General features: G+C 34.7%; 1 protein-coding gene across 2 annotated transcripts in view; it reads right to left on the reverse strand.

Annotated features, from left to right (window-relative positions):
• The window catches only part of LOC136838603 (opsin, ultraviolet-sensitive-like), a 223,600-nt gene extending 214,009 nt beyond the window's left edge, over positions 1-9,591 (reverse strand). For both annotated transcript variants that reach the window (XM_067103842.1, XM_067103841.1), the window contains exon 1: positions 9,110-9,591. The gene's annotated coding sequence lies outside the window, so the exon portion shown is untranslated. The remainder of the gene's footprint in view (positions 1-9,109) is intronic.
• Positions 9,592-9,812: the final 221 nt, after the last annotated feature.

Raw genomic sequence — 9,812 nt, forward strand, 5'->3', positions numbered from 1 at the left:
TCTTCACTCATTCTATCATCATGCCTAACTGCCTACATCCTAATACCATTGACATCACCGTTCATTATTCCATCTTGCTGGATGCAATTAACGTCATAATCATACTCATGCTCATGTTACTCTTAATTTTCTCCTGTTGCAAACCGTTCAAAATTTTTCCACTTTTTTATGAAATTTCTCTTCACGTTCCCAGTCAGTACTGCATCATCTGGAAACATCAACCATTCCATACTCAATACACAACTCATTTTCTTAGCCTACAATTTTGCACCTAAATTTAATGTCCCTTTACTGAATTCTTTCATAGATATTGAACAGCAATAGAAGCACAACCCAAACTTGTCCCAGATGCACTCTTACAGAAAACCAGTCACTCTCCTACCTGCATTTCCTAACACATACTTGCCTTCCATTACAAAAACTTTTAATGGCTCTCAACAACTTGCCTTCTATACCAAGTATATCCTTATCACCCTGGTATTTCTTCTCTATCAGTTTTATCATAAGCTTTTTCTAGACCCATGTATGCCATATACACCATTCTCCCTTTACCTTCTAACTTCCCAGACAGCTTTCATTTAAAAAATCTGATCCACACAAGACACCCTCTTCCTTAATTAAACGTACACTATTCTTCCCTTCTGTTATCTGTCTTACTTTCTTAATCATAATCATATCATAAACTTTTCAAGGTATGGTAATAAATATTATGCCTTCATATTTTTACACCTTTACCTATATGAAGTGGAACAATTATTGCTCTCACAACTTCCTTTGGAACCTTTTTGGTACCTAATCTTCAAACCTTTACCTGTCCCACTTACACCCTCTACAGCCACTTCCACAAGTTTCTCAAAATTACATTAAACCCTTCCATCCAGGGCCCATTTACCTCTGCCTCTCTACTATTTTTTTTACATTCAACCAAACTTCAAAATAATAATTTCATTGTCCAAAAACTGCCTTGGCTAACAAGCATTATCTCTTCCATTACATCCTTTAAGCGGAGAGCCATTTGTTTACTAAACTTTCTCTTTCCATATACTTTCCTGTAAAACAACTCAATCTCCTTGTAAAATTTCTTGGTATAATCTTTCTATTTTGATTAGTGGCTTTCTTTTTATCTAACACTTTCTCCTTGCATACCCCGTCGCATGATCTTCTCTACTGTTATACAACTGCCCCTCAACCTTTAATTGCTTCCCTAAAGGTATCACATACTCACTTCATCTATTGGCTTTATTCCCTCTCCCAACCTCCTACACCCATTAACACTGCCTGTTGTTCCTTAAACCAAAGAATGAAATTTTACAAACTCCTCATCTATTCAAAATCCGAATCTTTAACCCCAACCCATAATTCATTTATTTCCTCATTGTACGCTCTCCTCCCTTCTTAACAAATTCACTTGTCCTAGTTTTGTACAGCTACACTCTCAACTTTCATCCCCTCCTCTCCATCAATCTATATATACTGTAAGTATATACTGTAAGTATGTATATATATATATATATATATATATATATATATATATATATATATATATATATATATATGTGTGTGTGTGTGTGTGTGTGTGTGTGTGTGTGTATAGGCACATATACGTATTGCAGTTGTCACAATGACCTTTTAAGTTCTGTATTTCTTGAATTTTTTTGATTAAGCTTTCTAATAATAGTCTTAAAACCCGAAAAGAAATGAATAAATAAATTTTCGTAGGAGGAATTCAAAATGGGGTGAAAAAATAAGGCCTTTCCTATGCATGTAGAGGGAGGCTCCAATAGTTTTTAGCACGTATTTTTGGTATGAGGTAGTTATTCCCATATCCTGCTTCATATATGCTCTAAGAGCTTATATGTCAGTGGCGTCTGGAATTTCTCGTAGTTACCCAACTTCGCACTGCCGAAACACATTATTTACCAAGTGTGACATGCCTTCAGTAATACGCACCTATAAAATTGTGTGTTTTAGTGTGAATAATTAGAAATATAATATTTAAGAAGGCAAAAATAGCGCAAAAATAGTTTATTCATACGGTCATGAAAATTGCTAACAATCAGCTTGACTTTCTTTAATCTTGACAATGAAGAATCGAACAAAGTCCGTCAGTATCTTTATTTCAATTTTTCTTTTCAGACTAAACTAAAGTAATTATTACAAAATGGTCTTTTAAAGTCTTCTTCTAAGAAATAAACTTTCTGACTTAACCAACAGTAATATTCGAAAGCTTTACATTATTTTAAGAGAACATATTGGACATAGTGTATTATTATTATTATTCGTCTGATCGGAAGCCAAAAACACGATCGGAAACAAAAAACGCCTCTTACAAGGGAGTAAAGATCGGAATGGAGGGAGGCGGAACAAAGGGAAGCTTAGCCTACATATTAGGTTCACAATCCTTATGCATAACATGTCAGCATCTCTATTCTCCTCCACCACTGCAGTTTACTGAAACGCCAACGATCTAGAGCTTTCGTACTTCAAACACCATAGCTTGTAAAATTCATGATGTCTTGATATATCACGGCAATCGAAGATATTCATGCCTCTTTCATTTTTTTCAGAATATTCAAGTAAACATCTCCTTATACATTCTTTATGATTCATCATCCACAGAGTCCTCGTTTCCTTCTTGTTGCAAATTTTTACGCGGACGTTTCTTAACAAGTTGAAAGGAGTGACATTCTAAAGCGCAATGTCCTTCCGAAAGCTCTTATTGCATGAATGCCTAATGGAGTATCGGGTGCTCAATTGACATTTACTTCAACATTCTGAGCTTTAGACAAGCTTTCCTTCCAGGTCAGTAGGTGCGAATTCGACAGATAGATCAAAGTTCCATTTTATGAAAACCAGTTTGTGGTTCTGAAGAGGCCTTCTGATGTTCACGCCTAATGGAATGAATGGAGCCTAACCTTGGAGTAATACTACTCCTTATCCTAAAAAATTAAACCCCAAAAAGGAAGACTGCCATCGATGGTATCATTATTCCAAAGTCTCTCAAATGTTTGGCTCTCGTGACGGGGAAAAGGCAGAAGTGGCATAACTCGTCCCTGAAGCACTTGGTATGTCTACAGACAGTTATCCATTTGTTGCTCATTTGTGTATCGTATCATCCATACGTGGCAGCGCGGATAGGGAATATTTCTTCTGGGTACGGAATGTAACAATGCAGGTGGGCATTCGCTGCTCCGTTGTATATGAAAATGTGAAACATAGATAAGCGTCGGGCTCCATCGGCATTTGCCGGATGTTCGCTGTCATATCAAAAGGATGATGGTACGATATGAAGATACGTAATATAGAGTCGATTGTCTCCATTAGCAATGTCAAAGTGAGCTCACAGTAAAGGGTGAGATCTTTCGTTTGTTTGAAAATATCAAACGTGAATGAGTGGATCTGTGAAATGGCTGACATAAAACAGGTCACATTGCTTATTCCCTAAAAAGAAAAAAAAAAAAAGATTTACTTAGGGTTTAGTATTGCATATTAAGTATGAATGGCAACAGTTTGTTAACGCGTAAATTATGTTCCATCAGTTTAAAAAGCTTTGTATCCATGACTAGCATATATTTTGTACAATGTATGCTATCCTCTCTTCCCTGTGAAGAAACTGAAATGAGAACGACAATTGAACCCTAGCTCGAGTATGATGCCTAAGGCATTCTATCACAGGGGTATATTAAAAGACAACAGAAGCAAAGAAAACAAAAACAACGAAAAACTGAGCATTATTGGTTCTATTGATTTCTGAGATAACTGTGGGCTACAGTGGCGTCTCCTTAGGTACCGCAAAGCCATATACATGAAAGGACTCCTTCTTCAAAGAAACAAAAAAATCAGATGAAAATCCAACAAAGATCATGCCGCCTCCTCGTGTTTACTTTTACCCTACATGAAATAAAAATAATGAATTTATGATATCTATAAGAAATTTAATTCGACATTATATATATATATATATATATATATATATATATATATATATATATATATATATATATATATATATATATATATATATATATACTGTATATGTAAAGTTCAAAGCAGCTTGGCAGTTCAGAATTTTCTTTTTAATTCCTTCAAGCTGGCGGAAAGTCTCGTAATCTGCAGCATGCAGCTGGCCTGTCATTTAGAACAGAAAAATTGTATTTCAAAGTAGCTCGATTGGACGGACGTTTCAAAGCCGATACACTTTTATTTTCAACAAAGAATGAATACAAAAAATCAGAACAAGGGCGATTTATATAAATTTCTTGAGAAGCAATTGAACGTTAGCCAACCAGAGTACAGGTTAGTGGGAGTGACAAACCAGGTAGTGGATATTGATAGTCGGGCTTGAACGGAATCTCTCTCTCTCTCTCTCTCTCTCTCTCTCTCTCTCTCTCTCTCTCTCTCTCTCTCTCTCTCTCTCTCGTCAATTAGCAGGTAGGAAGGTGATCCTCGAAGGTCACGGAGGTTTTTTAACGTTAGTAGCATGAGTAGTTTTCTTACTGTAAATTAATTTCTTTTTTCTATTTAATATATGAAAACTCGAGAATGGAGACGCGCAGTGGTTTATCTCCCAGTCCAATATTTCTGTCCCTGTTACAAATAGTTCTTTAGTGAGACAGAGGCTGTTCTTCTGGTAATGCTACCTGCTGGACGTGTCCTGTAGTGTCTGGTCAGTCTTCTAGACAGATGAAACAAGAAACAAGAAACTTGGTGAGGCCCACATTCCTTACTTTACCAATAGTGTGTGATGTGAAGGAACTTTGGCTATTGTGATGTCTTTTATAATGCACTCCTCTTCTTTGCAGGCTGTCGTCATTTGATTTTCATAATAAAGAATGAACTTTCTTTCATCATCGTTACTTGTGGACAATCGCTTCCTCAACTCCACCGTCGACAAGCTTACCAAGGAGATTATGGACCGAAGGTATAGCAACCACGCCAGATGGGAATCTAACAAGAAACAGCAGGTTTGTCACAACTTTGTGTAACAAAACAAGATGTGTAATACACAGAAAAAGAATTAAGACTTGAATTGCTCTGGAATACATTTAACATGAACAAAATGCATTGGAACTTTCATACTACTGTATACACTGTAAAATTATAAGGTTTCTTCAAAGGCGTGAATTAGGCACACATTTTGAATAGATAGTAAAATGCTAAAGATGCTTTATATTAACTGTTCAATAATGAAATTTATGTAAACAGACAGATAAATATCTAAACAGTAACTAAAAAAGTAAAAACAGACTTTCCCAGAGACCCGTATACTTTATTCTAGTCTATAGCTTACCTATCGTTCTTTTAAATCATAAAACTTCAATAAGATTACAAACACAAAACTGTCTCTTCCAGATATAAATATAACTATATTTTCCAATGATATCTTAGCATTAAAATAGGGTGTATTTGTAACAGAAATCCATTCTCATTTCTCTGAGTATCAGTTTTTATAATGTGAAAAGAACTTTATACTGGTTTCATGCAGAAAAATCTGTAAGAACACCTACGTAAGGAACAATGCACTAGTATTCACAAAATGCCCCTCTAAACCAGCGCATTAAAGCTAAAAGTAAAGACGAAACATAACACAAAAATGGGTTAAAAATAAGAATGTACACAATATATATTGCTCACGGGAAGGGTGCTAAATGAAAATTTATTTCATCACCTACAACACTCTGTATCACGGATTTTCTATCTGCGCTTTACTGCTGTTCTGTAAGAAAATTATGGCCCGTTCCCCGCAAACTGCCATCAAAGGATACATAGCATACCATTATATTTTATCTAAAACTGAAAATGTATGAAAAATTTTGTTTTCTGTCACGAGCATACCCCGTACAGTTCCAACGCATACCTTAGTTGTCATCCGTTGTTTATATAAGACATTTTATTTCTTATTTTTAGAGTTAATAATACGTAGAATTCCTCATTCCAAGCTACTAAATGTTTGTGAATTTTTATCCATTTTTATTCTTTAATCGTCATATTCTCATAATTAGAAGATATAGGACACATGAGCGAAGGTGGTCCAGTAAAACATACGAAATTCAACATAATTCTTTATTTCCAAAGTTTCGTAATTCACTATTACAGCTTCAGGGAATCTGCTGAATAATGAATAAATAACTCTAAAAATTGTACTAAAAATCAATAAAACCCACAAAATACTGTACAGTGATGTCTTACCCCCCACAGTATTCTTTTCCACATAGTAAGTCATATGTCTCTCTCTCTCTCTCTCTCTCTCTCTCTCTCTCTCTCTCTCTCTTTAATGTTAAGATAGCTGCTTCAATTATACTGCCCAGAATTTTTAACATTTTATATTATACATCTTCTCATCCCCCAATCCTATCGGGGCTGAACTTGGACTTAAAGGGCATCAAGAGTGTTACTATTCATCAGCGGCCTCGAAAACTATGGATTAGACACTATCTGACATTTTTATCATTTTATTTTTCACCCCTTCACACCCGCCCTTCTTACCGGGGCTGAACTTGGACTTAAACGGCATCAGTAGTGTCACCATTCATCTCAGTGACATCAAAAACTAAGGATTACAAATATCTCGTTTTTGGTTACTTTTACACGGCACACCCTTCCTACCCCGACCCCCCACCCGCCTTGGTGACAGTGATGTCTTACCCCCACAGTATTCTTTTCCACATGGTAAGTCATATGTATACTGAAATGAGGTATGATAAATTCGTAGAGTTTTAGTTAATAAGTCTACGGGCAGAACCAGCCCTGTTTCAGGGAGCCCTTCCCACCCCGACCCCCTTTGGTGCTAGCGATGTCTTACCCCACGGTATTCTTTTCCAAATAGTAAGTCATGTGTATACCAAGTTTGGTTGAAATTGCTCGATGCATTCCAGAGTTATGCTGGAACATACACAAACACACATACATCCATTATATATATATATATATATATATATATATATATATATATATATATATATATATATATATATATATATATATATATATGACAACCCAGCGCTGCTGAGAAAACTGAATGACAACCGACAACACTCTCTCTCTCTCTCTCTCTCTCTCTCTCTCTCTCTCTCTCTGTCCCTATATCTTTCCCTCTTTCTTCTCCTCCCTAACATCTCTCCTACTTTCTCTCTCACTCTCTTTCTCTCTCACTTCCTTTCCATCTTTCTTTCTCTCACTCTCTCCCTCTCCCTCTTTCCTTCTCTCACTCTCTCCCTCTCTCTCTTTCTCTCTCCAACCTTCCTCGTCTCTTTCCCTCTTTCTTCTCCCTAACATTCTCTCTGCTCCCTCTCACTTCCTCTCCCTCTCATTCTCTCTCTGTCACCCCTTCCCACACCCCACCCCCTTTGGTGCCAGTGATGTCTTACCCCCACAGTATTCTTTTCCCGATAGTAAGTCCTATGTATACCGAAATTAGGTATGATAAATTCGTAAAGTTTGGTTGAAATTGCTCGATGCGTTTCAGAGTGTATGTGGAACATATACGTGCACACATATACATACATACATACATCCATTTATATATATATATATATATATATATATATATATATATATATATATATATATATATATAATGTATATATATTTATATATAATATACATATATATTTATATATTATATATATTACATATATATATATACATATTATATATATATATATATATATATATATATATAATATATACATATATATATATATATATATATATATATATATATTATATATATATTATATATATATATATATATATATATATATATATATATATATATAGGCAGATAGCAAAATGCACTTGGGACATTTGATCCCCTGGGGCTAGTACTAAACTCATGAAATACATTTTAATCCCCACAGGCTAGTACTAAACACGACGAAACAGTGTAGGTGAATCACTGTTTTGCCGTTTTAGCACCAGCCCCTGGGTGATCAAATGTCCCTAAGTGCATTTTGCTATCTGACTGAACTTTCAGGCAGTTCGCGAAATGCCCGATTTCTCTATCTGCCTGGAACATATATATATTACGGTTTTGGTTTTTGTTATGCAGATGTATATAATATATATATATATATATATATATATATATATATATATATATATATATATATATATATATATATATATATATATATATATATATATATATATATATATATATACACACATATATATATATATTCATAACAAACAAACTGTTATAAATATATATATATATATATATATATATATATATATATATATATATATATATATATATATATATATATATATATATATTTATTTATTTATAATGTATGCATATGTATCTGCATACACATATACATATATGTATATATAATTATATATATACATATGTATCTGCACAACAAACCAAAATTTGACATAACTCTGTTCACCAAACAGAAATATTTGAATTAAAAGGGATGAAACAAAATTTTATTTACTCCAGGTAAATTCAAAGAGGCCATTATAAATCATATTTTCATGAATATTGAAAAATAAATTCCGTTAAGAATTCTCGATCACTGCTTTGACAAAACCAAAGCCAATGTTGAAAATAAATCATCGTTAATATTCTGTAAGCTAATGATCAATGCAAAGCATAAGAAATGGAAATATCCCTGAAGCCACTGGAAGATTCCCAGCGGCAGAGTTAGAAATTAAAAAGGCTGAAACCGCAGCTTAAGGTAAAACAAAGGATGTTTATGAAAGTCATCAAAGAAGTGTTAAATAAAATGGGAAGATAAAACTTAAGCAAGGTCTGAATTTGCAATATGATATTCCTTGATTGGAAAGGAAGCCGGCGAAAAGAGCCTGAAGTTCCTCCATGAGCAGGGCTCAAAATTTTCACATTTAACTTATTTATGTCTGAAAAAAATCTAATAAACACATCAGCTTTCAAAGTATATCGACGTCACTTGTGCATTCCACCGCAATTAATGAGTACAAGTGAAAAGAAAATCACCATAATCATAATCATGCATGAAAACTTGATTCTTTAAATTTATTCTATTTACTGCAGCCAACTCCAAATTGAAGTTCATTAGCGGATTATTGATTTTTCTGGATAGAACATTAAAAGTTACAATGTATTCTTCATACTCACTTATCAAAAATGTCATCATTCGCTGTACGAAAGGGCGATTCTGCATAAGGGAAGTGTACCCATAGATGAAAGGCAGCCCCAAGGGCTTTCACATCATTTGATAATTTACATCATGACAAAAGTGTAGCAGACAATTTTCCTCCTTTATCATTATCAGCAAAGCGGTGAAAGTTTCTCATTGATTTTTTTCCCTTTATGTATATCGATTACGGTTTCCACACAAATTTTTTATTTTTAGAAAGAACAAAATTTATACTTAATTCACCTACGCATACGATTCACGTAAATCTACATCACAATGGAGACTCGGCAATACAAGGAAATCGATCAAGCACGTGAAAGACAGGATGCTCCATTACTTAACAGGGGAAAAATATAAATCAATAAATAAAGTAAAAATAAACGACCCCAGGCCACGCGCGATCTGTGGACCGGAGCAAGATACCAAGCCTTCCTTCTACATGCACACCCAGCCTGCAACTGACCCAGAGATGTTCCACACCTCAGCATCCACCTGACGCGACATCAACGTCTTAAACTACGCGCTCGCTCGCTTGCTCTCTCTCTCTCTCTCTCTCTCTCTCGCACACACACCCACACAACCGCAAAACACACATAAGCGCACATATGTTATGTATGAGCAACTATTCAAAATCAACGGAAACTACAAACAGTCTACTAATTATGAAATTACTGAGTATAT

Source organism: Macrobrachium rosenbergii, chromosome 5, assembly GCF_040412425.1.
Source record: "Macrobrachium rosenbergii isolate ZJJX-2024 chromosome 5, ASM4041242v1, whole genome shotgun sequence".
NCBI lineage: Eukaryota > Metazoa > Arthropoda > Malacostraca > Decapoda > Palaemonidae > Macrobrachium > Macrobrachium rosenbergii.